Source organism: Cryptomeria japonica, chromosome 3 (genome assembly GCF_030272615.1).
Source record: "Cryptomeria japonica chromosome 3, Sugi_1.0, whole genome shotgun sequence".
NCBI lineage: Eukaryota > Viridiplantae > Streptophyta > Pinopsida > Cupressales > Cupressaceae > Cryptomeria > Cryptomeria japonica.
Genome location: NC_081407.1, coordinates 595,138,863 through 595,159,483, shown reverse-complemented (window position 1 = coordinate 595,159,483; position 20,621 = coordinate 595,138,863).

Here is a 20,621-nt window from a genome sequence, read left to right as displayed (position 1 = left end):
AAAGTTAGAGACCAAGAGTTACTAGTCAAACCAAAAGCCCTAGATCCATAGATGATACAAAGAGCGGTCAAATAACTCTCCACGAGTGTAGATAGTTAGCAAATCATAGTGATGAAGGTTTTTTAGTGGTGAGATATTCAAAACAATATGAGAAAACACCTAGATAAGAGATCATTTTTAAAAGATGACAAGGATGCCATCATACTCATTGTATGTGACAATAAGGACATTCACTATTGCAAAGATAGTTGTGAGTAAGAATTTTTGTGTCAAATCAATATAAATACTATCCTATGCTTATCGCAGAAGCCATACACTTGAGCCAATATTCATAGTGATAAAGGAGCCTTTCAACATTAGCAACATAGAGGATAGAGAATATCAAAGTTTCAAACAGTGGTAGGCATGCATTCAAGGTAGCTCAAATAGAGGAGATTTGATAGAGCACAAGCCATGATAGAAACCTAGAGACAAATCCCTGTATCAAGCATAGTTAAGAAGGATAATGCCCTAACAAGTTCTAATTATTTGCTTGAATTAATCAAAAATATTGTTGCATTATTAGCCGATAGGCTACATTTTGTGTGGGGTTTTTACCTGAAACTTGTCTCACGCTGTAAAAAAATTAACAGGTTGACGTGAAACTGTCGGCTTCTAGTAGTCATTATATGATTTTTTTTAGTATTTTAAAAAAATAAAATTAAATAATCATCGGAATTCTGATGCCCCCTATATTTGCACCGACGATTATACCGTCGGGCATACAATATCCTCGTCGATACATAGTTCCTGGTTGACGTCGGACGACATCGACATTCCAATGGAATTCAACGAAAACATCTGACGAGGATATTGTATGCCCGATGGCATTCTCTCGGCGGATGAGCGGTTGGGGTAGCACATGCCGATGAAATCCATCGGCAGGACTTACACTAATGGCAAAGAGAACATTTTGTCTTGCCGATAGCCGATGAGGCTATCGATAAGACATACATTGATGGAGACCTAAAACCTCCATCGGTGTATGTCTTATCGATAGCCTCATTGGCTATCAACAAGACCAAATGTTCCCTTCACCACTAGTGTAAGTCCTGCCGATGGATTTCATTGGCATGTACTACCCTGACAACACCCAAGACTTGATGACACTCAAGACATCAGGTCTCCATCAGTGTATGTATTGCCGATAGCCTACTACCCCGATGGCACCCGAGACATCAGGTCTCCATCGGTGTATGTCTTGCTGATAGCCTCTCAGGTGCAATAGGCTATTGGCAAGAAATACACCGATGAAGACCTGATGTCTTGGGTGCTGTTGGGGTAGTACATGCTTATGAAATCCATCAGCGGGACTTACACTAGCAGCAAAGGGAACATTTGGTCTTGTCGATAGCCGATGAGGCTATCGATAAGACATACACCGATGGAGACCTAATGGTTTCCGTCAGAATTTCGACGTTGGCAAGCACCATCGGAGTATCGGACAACAAGTTTTTGATGGCTGCATTTGTCGACAATTCGACGAAAAATAGTCACAATTCCGACGAGTGGTCATCGGAATTGAGCCCCAAATGTACTAGTGAAGGGTTTTTTTTTGTTTCAATTTTCCAATCCTGCCCATGTCAACGGTATCCTCAAAAATCGGCCCCAGTATGTTTGGTCCTCTTTGCTTGTTTTCCAACCTTGGTCAAGAGATTTTATAGTCTCTAATGAAAAAAAGCTCAACGTCTATGTCTGGGTTGAATTCCCTAGCCTCCCTCTTCCTTGTTGGTCATTCTTGCAAACTATTTCCTAATTCCTTAGCAAGGTGGTTCGCATGGAGCCGAACCATTTTTTCCATGCCTGCCCTCAAAAGAGGGTTTGCATTGAAGTGGATTTATCCTAGGATATCAAGGAGACTATTGATATTCAGGTTGCTAGACAATACTTTTGATAGCATGTGCTTTATTTGAATTTGCCCAATAATTGTTATCGGTGTCAATCCTCTAATCATAAGATTAAGGATTTCCCTCTTGCAACACCTCACACTATGTCCCCTCATAAACAAGTTGTTCCCTCTCATCCTTCCGAGAGAAAGTTTGAGGAAGGATGGACTAAAATGGGTCGTCAAAATAAGCCGAAATAAGATGTTACTATTGTTTCACAACCCTCTCCATAGCTTGTCGCTTAGACAAAGCCGGTTTCTCCTCAGGTACAAGAGGAGCTTGACATTTCAAACCTTAATGACAAGGGGAAGGGCTCCATAGAGGGGAGCTCCCACTCTACTTGGGTGCATACCCCTCAATCTACTTTAGTGATAACTTCTCAACCTTTCTCATTGCATCACTCTCACAACCCTTCTGGGTGATATGGTGGTGACTATGAAGTTCGTGAAAAGCATAGAGTAATTCCAGGTGACTCTTATCCTATCTTTCAACAAACTTCGGATTTCCTTCAAAATATTTTCACCTCTCTTGAGGACGAGGGTAGTATGCATGAGTTTGAATGATGAATTTCATATCATGGAATGTTTGATGTCTTATTGACCTCACCAAGAAGTACTACATGTGTGATACTCGACAAAAATATCCTGGTATTGATGTTTTTTACCTCCAAGAATTTAGGATTGTATCTTTCATGTTAGTCGTTGTGTGTCATGTGATTTGGAAAGATGGCCCGGTTTTTGCCTCAGAGCATGAAGTTAGTCAAGGAGGTGTTGTCACTCTCCTCTCACCACGTTGGCATTCCTTGATAGTTGATCATGGGTTGGATCCCACTTATCAAGTGGTGTGGGTCCTCATGTCAGTTGACAATTATTTTTTTGGGATCATTAGTGTTTATGCTCCCAATGATGTTGTGGAATGATCTTCTTTATGGTGATGGATAGTTGATTCATTGCCACTTGCCACTTGGGTCATGTGCGGTGATTTTAATATGGTTGAAGTGGCCTTTGATAAAGATGGCATTTTTCCTTTTCAATGGACACCTGGTGAAAGAGAAGCCTAGTTTCACATGTGTAATAAATTGGGTCTTTTCAACCCAAACACCGACCGTCATCATTCCCATAGTATTTGGCACACTTGGTGTAATTATAGTGTTGGCTCTGATGGGATTTTTAAGTGTCTCAATCATGCCATGATCTTGGCTCAATTGTTTTTTTCTTTTGGGGAAAATCGAGCTCATTCAGTTTTACCCCTTTCTCAATTCACCTTGCTAGATCATTTTCCCATCAAGTCCAACATTGAATGGCAGTCAGGCCATATGTGTCCTTCCAAAATGCATTTTTTTTCTCAATACATCCTTGTTGAATCTTCCCTCGAAGTTAGCCCATATCCAATGGGTCTAGAATATTGAAAGTCATCCTACTCAACCTACTGGTTGGATTATGTGGTGGAATGATGCTATCCAACGCACAACATGATTCCTCCTCATCTATTGCACACAGTTGGCCTTATATCACAGGCGGTCCTATGAGGCCACCACATGTTGCCACTGAAGCTTTGGCAACCAACCCTTTTAGCCTTGATTTGTAGGTTAGGGTTTCCCAGCTTCAACATCAAAAATAGATACCAAATAGCCATGTTACTTGAGGTGCCCAAATTAAAGTTAGGCTTCACTTGCTCAAGGTGGGTGACCGTGCCTCTAAAGAGTTCTTTTTAGCTTTTAGAGCTTGTCATTCATCCCCTAGGATCAAGAGGATTAAAGATGGTCAATCAATACTCTCAGAGTTGTCGGATATTCTCCAGGCCTTTGTCAAACATTATGAGAAGGTGTTCACAATGCAATAAAATTCCCCTAAGAGTGAATGAGCCTTGCAGGAGTGCCTTAATTTTGTTCCTTCTCAACTCTCTGATGCCCAAAGGACTTTTGGTGATCAACTTCTCACCATTGCAGACCTAAAATAGGCTATTTTTTCTATGGCTGATGACAAAGCCCCTGGTTGCAATGACTTACCTTATAAATTTTACAAGGCTCTGTGGCCTTGTGTTGGCTCTGACCTGCACAAGGTCTACTTGGAGGCTTTTCACTCCCATTCTCTGGGGTAACCTCTTAACAAAGGGAATATTAAATCCATACCCAAAGCTAGTGACTCTGAGGATATTTGTAACTGGCGACCCATAACCTTGCTAAATGTTTCCTACAAGATTATTGCCAAAGCTTTAGCTCTTAAAATTAGACATCTTCCATAGATTGTTCATCTAGAGTAGTCTAGTTTTATCAAGTCCATGTTTATCTTGGACAATATCATTGCGGTCTAAGAAGGAATGGAGTGGGCTCAACACTCTTGACAGAAGGCCATTTTTATCGAAATCGATTTTGCCAAAGCCTATGATCGCATTGAATGGTCATTTATTCTTGTGATGCTTGAGGTTTTAGGGTTTGGACCTCATTTCATTCAATTTGTGCAAATTCTCTTTGGGGATGCTTCTGCTTGCATCACTATTAATGGGCACCAATCCTCATTTTTTGGCCTTTTTATATCTATTCACTAGGGTTGTCCTTTAGCCCCTTTGTTGCATGTGCTTTTCACTGAAGGGTTTGGGTATTTAATTGCTACTATCATTTCAAGTTGGCACATCAGGAGAATATCCCTACCTGAGTCACCTTCTTAGATTTTCAATTTCCACTTTGTTGATGATTTATTTCTTACCCTCATTGAAGAGGAAAACAATATTAAATAAGCTCTCCATTGTCAAGACACCTTTTGTTTAGCATCTGGGTCGACAAAACACTGGCACAAAACTCAGTGCTATAGGTAGTCCTTTCTTCCTGCCCCACATTGGATTCTTTGGGATGGATGGAAATGGATCCAACACGGGGAGATATTTCATTTCTTGGGCATTCATTTTTCTTTTCAAGGGTCTGTTGTTGCCCTCTGGAATTATATGATAGTTAGAATTGAAAAGAAGCTTTCTTTTTGGATAACCAAACCTCTCTTTAACTGGTAAATTCCAAATTTTCTCCAAAATTCTTGTTGCTACGCATGTTTATTACTCTTCTTGTTGGGTCCCTTCCAAGGTCTCTTATAGAAAGCTTGAGAAACTTTTACAATATTTTTAATAGGCCAATGGATCTGAACATCATGGTTTTCACAGAGTCGCTTGGGAGTATTGTTGCCTCCCATGTGAACCTGGAGGTCTTGGTCTCTTGTCTACTTAGAAGAAAGGTATCACCTTGTGTGCCAAATGGGTCCTCAAAGCCATTTCTGACAGTGAGGGCTAAAAGATTCTACTTCTACATTGTATTTCTTCAGGGCACCCAGTCAATAGACTGACCTAGAAGGGGATTGGCTTTCAAACCCTTCTGGTTATCAAAGATTCTGTGTAGATCTAGGGCACTTTTGTTTCCAAAAGCATTTTGCGGTATTGGGAGGCTATTAAGCCATGGATCTTCTAGGATGGCTCAGGTTTCAGGGACAGTCTCCCTTTCACCCAACACAGTATTTGGTGGTCGCCCCTCATTTGAGTCCAAGGGATTCCTCTGGCCCGTGTTCCTATATTTCATGCTCTTCTTTTTGACAAACGTGACATTTGTACTCCTCGAGATATCTTTTCTCATGCTACTATGAGTCTTTGCACTTGGGAAGATATGCAGACCCAGTTTCACCTCACTCGACTAGATTGAAAGACATTTAATCTTATTGTCTCTGCTCTACCTCTAAATATGCCACATAAGCTCAACATTCACTCAGTGAGGTCCTGGTGGAAAGATTGGTGATGGTTCCCCAACACCTCCTTTTGTAATTAAAAATTTAGGTTGGGTTACCACTAGCTAGTCCCCCATTTGCCTATGGTTCCCACCTTGAATCTTTGGTGGCACTTGCATTCCTCTCAGAGAACATGGCATCATAGATTTCTTACTCTTTGGTCTGCCATTGCCATACCCAAAGTGGATCATTTTTCTTGGTGTATTCAGGGCTTGCCTTTGGGTTCTCATCTCCAACATCTGGGGGTGCCAGACCCTCATTGTCCTTTTAGTGGAAAACCTGATACCTTGATTCATCTCTTCTAATTTTGAAGAATGATGGGGTCATTGTGATCCTCATCATTTAATTTATCAATCCAAGGCGATGTCCATGTTTGTATGCAAAAGAGAATGAAGAAAACTGGTTTGACAGTTTATTCTAACTTGTAGGAAATGAAAGCTAATCTAAAGCACTCTTGCATGAATGGAAATTTCTAATATATCTGACACTTTCATGAAAGGAAATAGGATAATCTAATTGACACTTGTTGGAAATAAAATACTTTCTTGAATTCAAATTCACTCTAAGAAATTCTGGAAAATACATTGTTGGAAATGAAACAAGTCTATCATATTTCCTCAGGCTAAAAAAAGTTATTATAATCCTCCTCTTTGATCAATTGATTACAATATATTTAGAGAATTTTCATTCCATATATACCCAACCAATATACTAAGAATGTGGATCTAGGATTCTATTTTTGAGGGAGCATTTACAAAACTTTGAGAAAACTGAACTTGTTGTCCTTCATCCGCCAATCTGTCTCAGTCATTTTCTGATATGAATTGCTCCTTATCTATTCTGAATATTGCCAAATCCTCAAAAATAGATTTTAGCCCTTGAAGTATACTTTCCAAATCATTTTTAATTCTTGATTTTTTTTGAGAAATCAGGGAGATATCATTGTTTTATTGATACTGCATTTTTCACAATTTTTGGGCACTTGATTTTTAGGAGTCTTCAAGTTCTCAACATGAATGAAGGAATTAATCATCAGTTTAGTAGACCAAATAATTTTTTATCATCATTTAAAAGATGCAAAAATCATGTAATTACATTGGAGTGCTTTGGTAACTTGAGTTATCTTTGTTGGAGAAAGATAATATAGTGTAGTGTGCAATTGCAATTTGAATAAAACAAATACTTTGCCCATTGACTTAGGAATGACTGATACTCTACAATTTTACATGAATGTTGGAGTGTGTTGGGAGTGTTCAAGAGTCTTATCTATCTTCTCTTAATGTATTCAAAGCCTTGTTTGGAGTTGATGTCTGGAGCTCTTTGCTACGATTGTTTTTGAATCTTCATGTTGTCATGAGCTATTTGATAACTCATTCATATGCATTGTAACATATTGCACACTCATGGAGACATATTAGAAGAAATTTGGATCACATTTATTTATCTCAAATAAACCAAATATCTACTTTATATTCTACCTTAAACAAGCTAAAGAACTTCCAATTATTAATCAAATCTACTTTTACAACAATACACTAAGAAGAAATAGATGGTTTTAATGGGCTTAATATGAGACAAATTATGGTCTCATCACAGAAGGGTTGAATAGTTGTGGGTTTGGATTCATAATTTCTTGCAGCCTTTTTGGCCTGAACCCTTCTCTTGGCATATGATTTTTCTAGGAGATTCCTCGAGGCTTCCTTTCAAATTCATGCGGATATGGTATGCTTTCAGGATGGAAATCCTTTTTAGTTTGTGGAAAGATAGAAATGGTGTATTGTTTTCCCAGAAATCTCTTGATATACATGTTTCTTTGTATTCTAAAGCCTGCATATGTAATAATGTGATGTTGTAGATTCAAGTGCAGGTGAATAAAGTGGCTCTTGAGGTGGCCCACTTGTAGGTGCTTATTGATCATTGGGGTAATACCCCTTGTACGGTTTCTATAATTTTGTCAGACCCCTACCTCCGACGACCATTCTCTAGCCTCTTGTCATTAGCATGGTCGCATGTCTTCCATTGGCAATTCTCATACGCCACGTTCCTAGGCTCCCCGTCATGACTTCGGCGGAGGGAGAGATTTTTCAGTGTCACTTCTTAGCCTCTCCTCCTCAGGGTGGATTTGCCTCTGGGCGGCCTACAGGCGGTGGTGTTTCATCGCCTCCTGGTAGTTCTGGTTGGCTAGATTATAGGGGTCCTAGTACCTCTAAGGGGTTCCCCTGGATTTCTCTAACGATTTATCCTACAAGAAAGGATAAGGAAGATGAAGAAGTTGTTGAAGGCATGTGGTCTCTTCCAGACCACCCCTGACCCCACTGATGTATGGCGTAAGAAGGATTACAGGGATCCACCTCCTCCTTCTTTTGCCACTACTCTAGTTGCTTAGGCTTTTTTCTGATGCTTCAGGTTCTTTGGGCTATACCCCTGTTTTGTTAAGTTGTTTTGATATTTTCAAGCTTGACCTGAGTGAATTTTGGGGAGTGAATTTTTTCCTCCCACCCCTTTTTTTGTGAATAGTGTAATTTTATTATATACTTTAATGGAAGTGCCTATTCATCAAAAAAAGAATTATAAACTTTAAAACCTAAACTAAATTTGATCTTTCATAAAAATAAAAAATTCAAATGAAATTTAAGGCTTAAAATAATTAAAATTTAAATAATGTTAAAATTAATTTCAAAATTAAAACTAATCATAATTTTATTGCAAAGTTAAAATTTACTACAAAAAACTAAACTTGTTAAAATTTAAATTAAGTTTTATTTTAATATTTTGAATACATTAAAAACTTGAATCTAAATGGGTAAGCATTTATTGGTAGCATTTTAAAAGGTAAAAAAATAGCGAGAAAGGTCAATTGGTGGGGAGATGTGGTGTTGAAGGATCCGCAACCACCTGCACATCCCTTTGGCATGCGACTGCTAGCAACAATCAAGAAGGAAGACTGGGAGGGGGGGTGAATCAGTCTTCACCGAAAATCAGATAATCAAACACTATAGCATAAACTAATTGTAGCATCCTAAAATTGTGACACTTGCAATTTCAACCGCATTTGGGTCTTCACGATGGCGATGCAACACTGAACCTGAATGGAGACCCCGAAACTTGCTCACGACACCAAAAACTGCATTTTTCCAGCACCCTGGCCTGATCCTCCTTGCACCCTGCTGTCCCGGGAGGTGGGACCAGAGCGCCCAGCGCCCTGGTCCTTTAGGACTAGGGCGCCCAGCGCCCTGGTCCCCCAGGACCATGGCGCCCAGCGCCCTAGTCCCTGGCCCTATTTTGGGCCCGGTCTCCTATGGGACTTCGGGCCTTTTTGTTTGCAAATTGGAAAATAACATTTCCTGGTCGGCCTAAGGTCGGGAAAATCAGTCTTTTAACCCTAATTGGCAAGTATATAAACTACTTTTCCTCTCTCATTTTGGAGAGGATGGAAAAAGTTGGAAACGATATTCAAGCATTCAAGCATTCCTTCAAGCAATTGATCATTCTAAGTCTCCATTCAAGGCTAAGTGTTGCATTCAAGACAAGGATTCAACCATTGAAGAGGAGATCACATACTACAACATACAACATACAACAACATCTATACCTTCGCATATAAGGATACAAACATCCTTACAACAAGGTATTAGTACTTGTTTTACATTACATTTACAGCATTTCTCATTTCTTGGTTAATTCCAAAACCGGGGTTTGACCTAAAGGCAAACCCCTAATCCCTAACCCCCCAATCGTCTTCACTTTTCTGTGTGTAGGTTGCAGGTACGTGGCTGAAATTGAAGATCTGGAATCCTTGTGCAGAGACGAACAGATCCCCCTTCGTTTCGTGGATTTTTCGGAGGACCGTGTGCACGCCGGGCGCCATCGTCCCGTCAACTTTTGCTCAAATTTGCAGGACAGTGCCGTCTCGACATTTTACTGCTAATTCCAGGTCCGCAGCTTCATATCATATCCCTATCTCTATTTATAAGTGAATCTTTCTCACTTTCTATGTATTCTTAACTTAATCATTCTATCTACATTTCTTTACAAAAGAGGGTATCCTTGCTATCACAACCCTTGAAACTCATATAGAATCCAATCTTGCATTGCGTGGGATTGGATCTTGTGGGTTTTAACCCCTCTTTTGAATGTAAAGTCCCTCCTAAGTGAAAACCATCAACCCTAGTGACTCTCCCTTCTCTCTCCTTGGAGTTGGGGAGGGGAGAATGACTAGGGTTCGATTTTTCCGCTTTACATTTTGGTGAACCCGACGTGAACATCCTCATTCTGATTATTCATGGTTAAATCTGAAAATTTTGTTTCCTTAATTACATTTCCATGTTTGATCTTTTGCAAATTTTAGAGGTTGATTGCATAAAAAACCCTAAAATTTTCTTTTAGTAATTAAACTTGTGAAATGTTTAATTGTTAATGCTTGTTTCAGATCTACCCTTCTATTGCAAATTATCAATTCATATTTGTGCTTTAATTCTGAAAATTAAGTGGTTAAATGTCAAAACCCTAATTTTTAAAACCTTTTTGATTCAACCGTTGACTGATAATTTCACTGATCAAAACACCTCCAAATCGGCTGTAACTTTGGATTCCGCAATAAAATCACAATATCTTTCATCCTTGAAAATTTGGAAAAAAGTTGCGAGGACCGTGTGCACCCCGAGCGCCATCGTCCCCGACATTTTTTCCGAAATTTCGGGAGCTAGATCTTACTGTATTTTTCTGCTAAAATCCAGAATTTTGGCTGATTTTATCAATTTTAACACTTTCAAAATTACAGTCAAAGTTGGTCTAGCGATTGCTTGGATTGAGGCTTCTAATCATTCAAAAATTGTTGAGATTGAAATTTGTGTCAAAATTGTGTTTCTTACAGTCCTAAATCTGAAAAGTGTGTTAGCATTCATTCGAAATTTCAGTGCCTTATTCAAATTCTTGCAATTTGTGACTTTTGAAATTAAGTGTTTAATTGCAAACAACCTTGATTTCCACTTTCAAATTCAAATTTTGCATGAAATCGAGTCAATTTTTAAATTTCAAAGCCTGCATTGCTTTCAGTATTCCCTCTAAAATCATAAAATTCAAAATTTCAGTTTCCCTCTCTTTTTCAAAATTCAAATTTTGCATTTTTCAACAATCTTGGTAGGGTTCAATTTTGAGATTGCAACTTTAATTTGGCCTATCTACAGATCGTAAAATCACTCAATTTTTTCAGATTAGCTTTAAAATCATCATTACTTTCATCCCTGAAAATTTCGAAAAAAGTTGCGAGGACCGTGTGCACTCCGAGCGCCACGGTCCCGGACATTTTTTCCAAAATTTTGGGAGATTGTCCTGATTGCATTTAACAGCTTAAATCTAGGAGATTGGCTGGTTTTATTGAAATTTGCTACCTCTAAAATTCAAAATCTTCTCTCTTTTTTTAGTGCATGAGTTTTACAACAATAAGCCCTACTTACACTATTCTCGTTAGACGAAGCCTTAGAATTAAGTCCTTCCAAGGTGTAATTACCGAGGAGATGGAACCTAATTTGAATGGCCTTTTTAACGAGGACATGGGTAATTCCTCTAATCCTCTTAATGATGAAGAAGCTCTCCATAAGGTTTCTGTAGAACAACTTTCAAAGTTGGATAACCAATTTGATGATTTTCGACAATGGATGTCTCAAGAATACCCCGATAGCGAAGCTCTTTCATTAATTGAGGGTCTAAAACGTATGGTTCAAAGTGATAAGAATGGAATTGATATTTTGCGTGGTATTGCACACATTGTGGATTCGAATGTGATGCCTATGAAAAGTTGTGCCGAAACCTTAGGTTATACACAACCTCCTACTCAAGTCAATCATTCTATTCCTTTGACGACTCCTATTGCTAGTATACCTACTTTTACATCAAACATAATGACTACTTCAACTCAAGACATTCCTCCTATGATCACTAGTCATGGGGGCAATCCTTCTTCTTCAATTAACCCTCTTCCTTCATTCAATCCAACTTATTCATTCATTCCTTCAATGAGTGTTCCTGTTATATCTCCACAAATAAACATGACGCAAGGGGGCAATTCGTTTAATCATTCCATTCCTCCTTGTAGTGTTCCTCCTGTCCAATCATCTCCTATGACTAACTATCATAGTGTCCCACCACCTTACTCTCTACCTTCTTTCAATAACATAACACCTCCATCACAATCTAACACGTCTAATATGAACTCTTCGACTGAAGCGACCATTAACAATCTTGCACAAACTGTCTCTTCTTTACAGCAACAAATTGCCTCTATGAATCAATCTAAGTTTAGTGTGCCCACATTTGATGTTGCGAGCCCACTTTCTCTTGACATTGTTCGAGCTATCCCCCCTAAACATGTTGAAATTCCACATTTGGAGCTTTATAATGGTAAGGGTGATCCTCTAACACATGTTAAGACCTTTCAAACAATATGTACCGATTTTGCTTATGACCAAAGGTTGCTTGCAAAACTGTTTACTAGAACATTAAGAGACAAAGCCCTACAATGGTATTGCTCGTTGCCTTCTTATTCTATTACTTCTTTTGAACAACTTGCAAATGCTTTCATTCAACAATTTCAAAACAATATAAGTCCTAAAGTTACTTTGATTGATTTAATGCATTGTAAACAAGGTGTTAAAGAAAAAGTGACTGATTTCAATGGTAGATATAAGCATTTGTATGCTCAGATTTCTTTTCCAGTACCTGACAATGATATTCAAAGAATCTTTATTTCTAATTTACAAAAAGACATTAGAGAAAAACTCCTATTTTCTGAGTTTACTTCTTTCCAACAGTTGTGTGCAACTCTTCACAATTATCAACTGACTGTGAGTCAAATGGAACAAGCAAATCCTATGACTCCGAGTGATAAGGGTGATAGTAGTCAACAACCATTTGGGAAGTTTAAACCGAATAGAGAGTCCATTAAATTCAATGAAAACATCATCAACAACCATGTGAATGCAGCATCAGGTGTGCCTCCTATTTCTAAGTTTTTCAAGAAAGAAAGAAAGTTTACTCCTTTGAATGAATCATTGCATAGTTTTATGAACAAGTTATTGGAACAAAATGTGCTTACTCTTCCTCCTATAAGGCAAATAGATCCTGCAAAGATTAATTCACCCTATTTTGATAACAAATCTTTTTGTCAATTTCATCGTCATCCTGGGCATGATACTGAAAAATGTTTTTCTTTGAAGGGTAAAATTCAAGATTTGATTGATAATAATACTATCTCTGTTTCTGGTGTGAATGATAAAGGCAACACATCTGTAGCTCCTCCTAACCAAAATCTTCAGATTTTTACTGATCCATTGCCTTCTCATACCTCTAATGCGATTGATACTACTGATTCCTCTGTCTCACCTGATGATCTTGTGTCTATGACTCCTAATGTGATTAACTTTGTGGAGCAGCAGAAAATCCCTAAAGAACCTTCCATCACCTTTGATTCCAGTGAAACTATCAGGGCACCCGATGGTCCTTTATATATAGTTGCAAAAGTCAAGAATACACCTTGCCGTGGAGTGCTTATTGATCCTTCTTGCATGGTTAATGTCATTACTGAAGAATTTCTTTTTACTTTGCAATTGAATCAAGTAATCTATGATGAAACAAATGTGGTTGTGAAACTATTTGATGCATTTTCTTCTCTTGCAATTGGTTCTATTACATTACCTATTGAGGTCCATAACAAATCCCTTGATGTGGACTTTGCTATTATTCCATCATCCGAACAATTTCGTGTGAAGCTAGGCTATCCTTGGCTATCTTCCATGAAAGCTATTGCTTCTCCTATTCACAAGTGTTTGAAATTTCCCCATAATGGTGAAGTTGTTACTATCAATCATAGTCTCTTTAAACCAGCTAAAAGAACTTCTAGCGTTCCTATTGATTACTTTTGGCCTAAACAATTCCAATCTCTTCCACTGCGAAGTGATCATCTTTTCAAATCTTATCAAAAGTGGACAAAAGATATGATCCTTTCTCTAAGTGAACCTAGAACACCCAAACTTGACATTCTTATCATTCTTGAGAAGGAAGTGCTTCCTTTGAAAGATAAAACTAATGTCTTTCCTCAAGAAGATTCCCAACCCATCCCTATGGATGTGACTATGCCTATGATTAATAAACTTCCTAAAAGTAGACCTATACCTCCTCGTCATGATGGACTGGGTCTCCTTCCTAAACCAAATATTCCTCCCTTATATGGAGCAGTTCCTCCTCCTTCCTCTTATGGAGAGAAGAGACCTTCCTCTTCTCCTATTATTCAACCTAAGAGACCACAACCTAAACACCCAAGTGATAAGGATGAGAACATTCCTCCTCCTCAATCTCCTAATCTTCCTACTAAGACTAGACGAAATCATTCTGCACGTGAACGCCGACGAAATCGTCGTCTTAGAGCTCAGGCAGCTACTTCTCAAACTTTGCAATCCCCAAAAACACCTTCAACAAGCATTATTCCATTTTCTCCTCAGCCAATGATTGAGCCGAAATCTCCTAAACATAAGATGCATGATGGTCTTGATCCTATGTGAGTTAAAGATCCTATTTTTATAAATCTTGATGATGATACAGATGAAAATGTTAATCATAATGAAAATGCTACTTCTCTTGTTCATTCTGATAGTGAATATGAACTTGTTGATATTGATAACCATTTATCTAATGAATTTTCTAAAGCACTTATCCTAGCTCCTAGACAAGAACACCGTGGCTTGGGATATGAACATAACCCTTGTTTGGATCTTGTGATAGCTCCATCTGCTGTGTTGGATGTTCCTCCTCTAGCGTGTTCCCTACCTTCTCGAAACATTGATCAACAAGATCAGGGGGTAGATGACGTGCTAGACTAGTTTCATTAGCATAGCAGATTCTCTCCTCCTCTATTTCTTTTGTTACTTCTTCTATATGTTATTCTCATTCTTCTATTTGTTGTCCTTAGTGTTGTCTACTTGAGGACGATGCAAAACATTGAGATCTCTTTTGGTCTCTCTCATGTTGACTCAAAAGACACATGTGTTCCCTTCTTCTAGGTGACCTTCCTTGATTGGGGAATGAAGAACAATTATGCATACATACATATGATATACATGAATTATCATACAGCATACTGACCCCGAGGAAAGCGAAGTCACCTTGTGCTTTGTGTTTTGTGTCTATTATCCTTGGGCTTATCTCACACTTGGCGGGGCTAAATCCTTGTGATAACGTGCTCCTTTCTCATTCTTATATGTATCACTACCTTAAAGCAATCACCCCCGGTGAGGCGTGTGCGATCGCTTTAACGTAGGGGGGCATACATCCCATTCATATCTTTTCAAGATACTTGAAAATTTCTTGACAAATTTAGCTTTGCCTTGAAAATTTTTGATATCTTTCTTGCATGACTCATAGTGAGGGAACCTTACTACTGACAGTCATGGTTCTCCCTCATGATCTTCCCTTTTACTTTGTCAATCGAAGTCGTAAGATCCTTAGTCCACTGGGGGCTTGGTGTATCTTGCCTCCTTGACGTGGTGAAAGTTTTTTTCAATGTTGTTTCCTTGTACTTTACCGGAAGTATGAGCGTACGCTTATACTCCCGCTAAAGTGGGGGCTAAATGTAGCGTCCTAAAATTATGACACTTGCAATTTTGACCGCATTTGGGTCTTCACGATGGCGATGCAACACTGAACCTGAATGGAGACCCCGAAACTTGCTCACGACACCAAAAACTGCATTTTTCCAGCACCCTGGCCTGATCCTCCTTGCACCCTGCTGTCCCGGGAGGTGGGACCAGAGCGCCCAGCGCCCTGGTCCTTCAGGACTAGGGCGCCCAGTGCCCTGGTCCCTGGCCCTATTTTGGGCTCTGTCTCCTATGGGACTTCGGGCCTTTTTGTTTGCAAATTGGAAAATAACATTTCCTGGTCGGCCTAAGGTCGGGAAAATCAGTCTTTTAACCCTAATTGGCAAGTATATAAACTACTTTTCCTCTCTCATTTTGGAGAGGATGGAAAAAGTTGGAAATGATATTCAAGCATTCAAGCATTCCTTCAAGCAATTGATCATTCTAAGTCTCCATTCAAGGCTAAGTGTTGCATTCAAGACAAGGATTCAACCATTGAAGAGGAGATCACATACTACAACATACAACATACAACAACATCTATACCTTCGCATATAAGGATACAAACATCCTTACAACAAGGTATTAGTACTTGTTTTACATTACATTTACAACATTTCTCATTTCTTGGTTAATTCCAAAACCAGGGTTTGACCTAAAGGCAAACCCCTAATCCCTAACCCCCCAATCATCTTTGCTTTTCTGTGTGTAGGTTGCAGGTACGCGGCTGAAATTGAAGATCTGGAATCCTTGTGCAGAGACGAACAGATCCCCCTTCGTTTCGCGGATTTTTCGGAGGACCGTGTGCACGCCGGGCGTCATCGTCCCGTCAACTTTTGCTCAAATTTGCAGGACAGCACCGTCTCGACATTTTACTGCTAATTCCAGGTCCGCAGCTTCATATCATATCCCTATCTCTATTTATAAGTGAATCTTTCTCACTTTCTATGTATTCTTAACTTAATCATTCTATCTACATTTCTTTACAAAAGAGGGTATCCTTGCTATCACAACCCTTGAAACTCATATAGAATCCAATCTTGCATTGCGTGGGATTGGATCTTGTGGGTTTCAACCCCTCTTTTGAATGTAAAGTCCCTCCTAAGTGAAAACCATCAACCCTAGTGACTCTCCCTTCTCTCTCCTTGGAGTTGGGGAGGGGAGAACGACTAGGGTTCGATTTTTCCGCTTTACACTAATAAACTGCAACAACTTGAAAGATAAGAAAATGAACAAAACAACACACAACACCAAGATTTTTGACGTTGAAAACCATGGTGGGAACCTACCCACACTAAGATGATACTCTACAGTAGTATGTGAAAATATTACAATGGGGAATGCACATGCATTCAGGCACATTGCCTAGGCTCACTGCTAAAAGATATATGCCCAGAAGGCTCCAACCCTCAGGGAAGTCTCACTAACTTACAAAATGAATCGGACTACAATCCGAAAGAAATGAACTGCAATAGTAGCATCTGCATATGCTTGATAGCAGTTCTGGTTAAGCACAGTTGTTTCCCCTGCAACACTATCTCACCACAACACTTCACCAAATGATATATCTCTTTTTTGCATATACATTTCTTTCTAATAATGCAGACATCACATCAACTCATAAATTACACAATTATATCACCTAAATACACAAATCATCAACCTTGATAGCAAGATCGACTAAACCCTCAATCCTCAACTCATAAATACCAAAATTACATTACATGATACAAAGATTGACCACTGAACCAATATTATGATTTACATTACATATCATGGACCTGATTCAAATTTCCAATCAATCATATTCATTGGAAATCATGCCAAGATCAATCGCAACACATTACACCACCAGAAACACTCAAATCATCATCGGTTGATAGAAATCACCAAAATTTGTACAACGATCAATGCAGATCGCCAAAAAAAATAGGACATGATTAGGAGACTCTAGCAAACATGTAAGAATCATCAAGAATAGTTGCACAATCATCTCTTTTCAAATCTTCACTTGTCAACGTCTCAAAGTTCAAGAACACAACCAAACAAAAACTATCACGAAGAAAGATAACTTATGGGTCACCAAATCATGAACCATTTGAAATAAAGATACACAAGATCATCCCAAGAAACATCCCAAAGTCTCACACAAGATTTGATCATACCAGAATATACTAGGGGGAATACTGACAGGAACACTAGGAACCGATAACCAAAGAACAACAGACCGGATCAAAAAATATTCACAAGCTCACCGGAAAAACTCGTAGGAATATGTTGACATCAATGACAATAATATATCTAAGTCCAAAAACCAAATCCAATAGACTACAATAATCTCCCAACAACTCAACAACTCAACAATCCCGCCCTTTGGCATTGATGGCAACATATGAATGTGAAAAACAGTCAATGCAAAGAAAGAAGATATCACCAGCAGACTCCCCCTAAGATCAAGATAAATAATGCAGTTTTTCACATGATCTCTCCCCCTTTGATAGCAATGCCAAAGCTCACCAAAAAAAAAAACCAAGCACATATCTCCCACCACATAAACATGAATCTGTCACAACCAAATCAATAGACTACTCCAGCAGAGGAGCAACAATAACACATCAATCCGGATAAGAAGAATAAATATCTAAAATCCACTGGATCGATGTAACTCAATGCATCTAGTTCTCATCGGGAGGGGTGGTTACCCCTAGCTTATCTCTCAAATAGACAAATGTATTTGCAGGCAAAGGATTAGTAAAAATATCAGCAATTTGTTCCTTTGTAGATACATATTCCATCTTCACCTTCTGTCCACTGACTTGCTCCTTCAAGTAATTGTATCTGATTGATATATGCTTAGTCTTTGAATTTTGTACCAAATTCTTTGACATGTTTATAGCACAAAAATTATCACAGTATATCATAGTAGGCTCATCATAAATAATTCTGATATCTTTCATCATTTGCTTCATCCAAACTATCTGAGTGCAATTACTAGCAGCAACAATATACTCAGCTTCAACAGTAGATAAAGATACTGACTCTTGTTTCTTGCTAGCCCATGAAACCAGCTTCTTACACAAAAAAAATGCTCCACCGATAGTACTCTTCTAGTCATCTACATCACCTGCCCAATTTGCATCAGTGTAAGCACATAACATAAAATAATCTTTCTTAGGATACCATAAGCCATAATTCACAGTTCCCTTTAGATATCTGAATATTCTTTTAACAACAGTAACACGACTTTCCTTCGGATCAAATTCATATCTAGCAACCATACATACAACATGCATAATGGCCGGCCTAGTTTGAGTAAGATATAGTAGTCTACCAACCATAGATCTGTACAAACTCTGATTAGCTTTAGGAGATTCATCATTTTTAGGCAATTTACAACCAGTCACCATAGGAGTTCCAACTAGTTTGGAATCATCTAGTCCAAACTTCTTCAACAATTCCTTCACATACTTAGTTTGAGATATAAAGATACCTTTGTCTGTGCAATCTGCAAACCGAAGAAAAATTTCATCTCATCGATCATAGATATTTGAAATTCCTATTGCATATCACCGACAAACTTCATACTCATATCATCATCACCACAAAAAATAATGTCATCAACAAAGACTTCAACAATCAAGATGTTATCATTTTCAATTTTAAAGTACAGATTACTATCACTAGCACCTTTAGTGAATCCTAATTTCAACAAGTATTTATACAATCTAGCATACCAGGCTCTAGGAGCTTATTTTAGTCCATAAAGTGCTTTCTTCAACTGGAATACCATATCACTATCATCTGATAGTGAAAATCCATCAGGTTGTTTAATGTAGACTTCTTCTTCTAGATCACCATTAAAAAATGCATATTTGACATCCATCTGATATACCTTGAAATCTTTATAAGCAACATAGGCAACTAATAACCTAATAGCTTCAATTCTCGCAACAAGAGAAAAAGTTTCTTCATAATCAATTCCTTCTTGTTGTGAATACACTTTGCAAACCAGACTAGCTTTATTTCTGACTACTTCACCAACTTCATTCAATTTGTTTCTAAAAACCCATTTAGTACCAATAACATTTTTATCCTTAGGGATCTGATCTAATTCTTCTTCAATGGCCCTTATCCATTTCTCATCTTTACAAGCTTCAACAACATCTTTAGGTTCAACTTTGGATATCAAACATACCTCTTTTGTAGCTAACCTTTTTCTAGTCATCACACCTTTATTCTTGTCACCAATAATTTGATTCTCAGAGTGATTTGATCTAACATACCTAGGAGTCTTTTGATTCTCAGATTCATGCACATCATCACTAGCAGCAACAACATCCGAATTAATAGTCTTTGTCTCTACCGGATCATTCTGCTTAGGTCCTTCAAGCTAAATAGGAGCTAAAACAACATGCTAACCTTCACCATAAGCTCTGACCTCCTTTCCAAGGTTCTCATCCACCTTCACACATGCACTCTCAACAATCTTTCTCAATCTCTTTTTATAGCATTGGTAGGCTTTACTCTTTGTGGAATAACTCAAAAAGATACCTTCATCACTTCTAGCATCAAACTTCCCAATATCCTCATCTCTCTTGATATAACATTTGCTACCAAAAAATTTGAAATATTTCATAGTAGGAACATGACCAAACCAAAGCTCATAAGGGGCCTTACCGGTATCACCTTTGATATGATCTCTATTAAATATGTAGACTGTAGTGCTAATGGCTTCTCTCCAATAGATCTTCAAGACATTTCCTTCAATCAACACAGTCCTTGCAACATCCAAAGTAGTACGGTTCTTCCTTTCAACAACTCCATTTTGTTGTGGGGTTCTAGGAGCAGAAAGTTGTCTTCTGATTCCATGCATCTCACAAAAAGAATTGAACTCACCAGAACAAAATTCTCCACCTCTATCAGATCTCAGACACTTCAGCTTCAATCCAGACTCTGTTTCAACTTTAGCTTTGAATATCTTGAATTTCTCAAAAGCTTCCGATTTCTCCTTCAAAAAGATAACCCACATCATCCTGGAATAATCATCAATTAGCAACATAAAGTATCTATCTCCCTGCACACTTCTAACATTTTAGGTCCACATAGGTCAGTCTGCACAAGATCCAACAATCCATCTGATGTATATCATTTATTCTTGAAAGAAATTCTTGTTTTCTTACCCAACTGACACTCCTTACATACTGAATTAACAAGTTTAACAATCTTAGGAAGATCTCTAACAGCATGTGTAGAAATAATCTTGATCAGAGAATCAAAGTTTACATGACATGTCCTTCTATGCCATAACC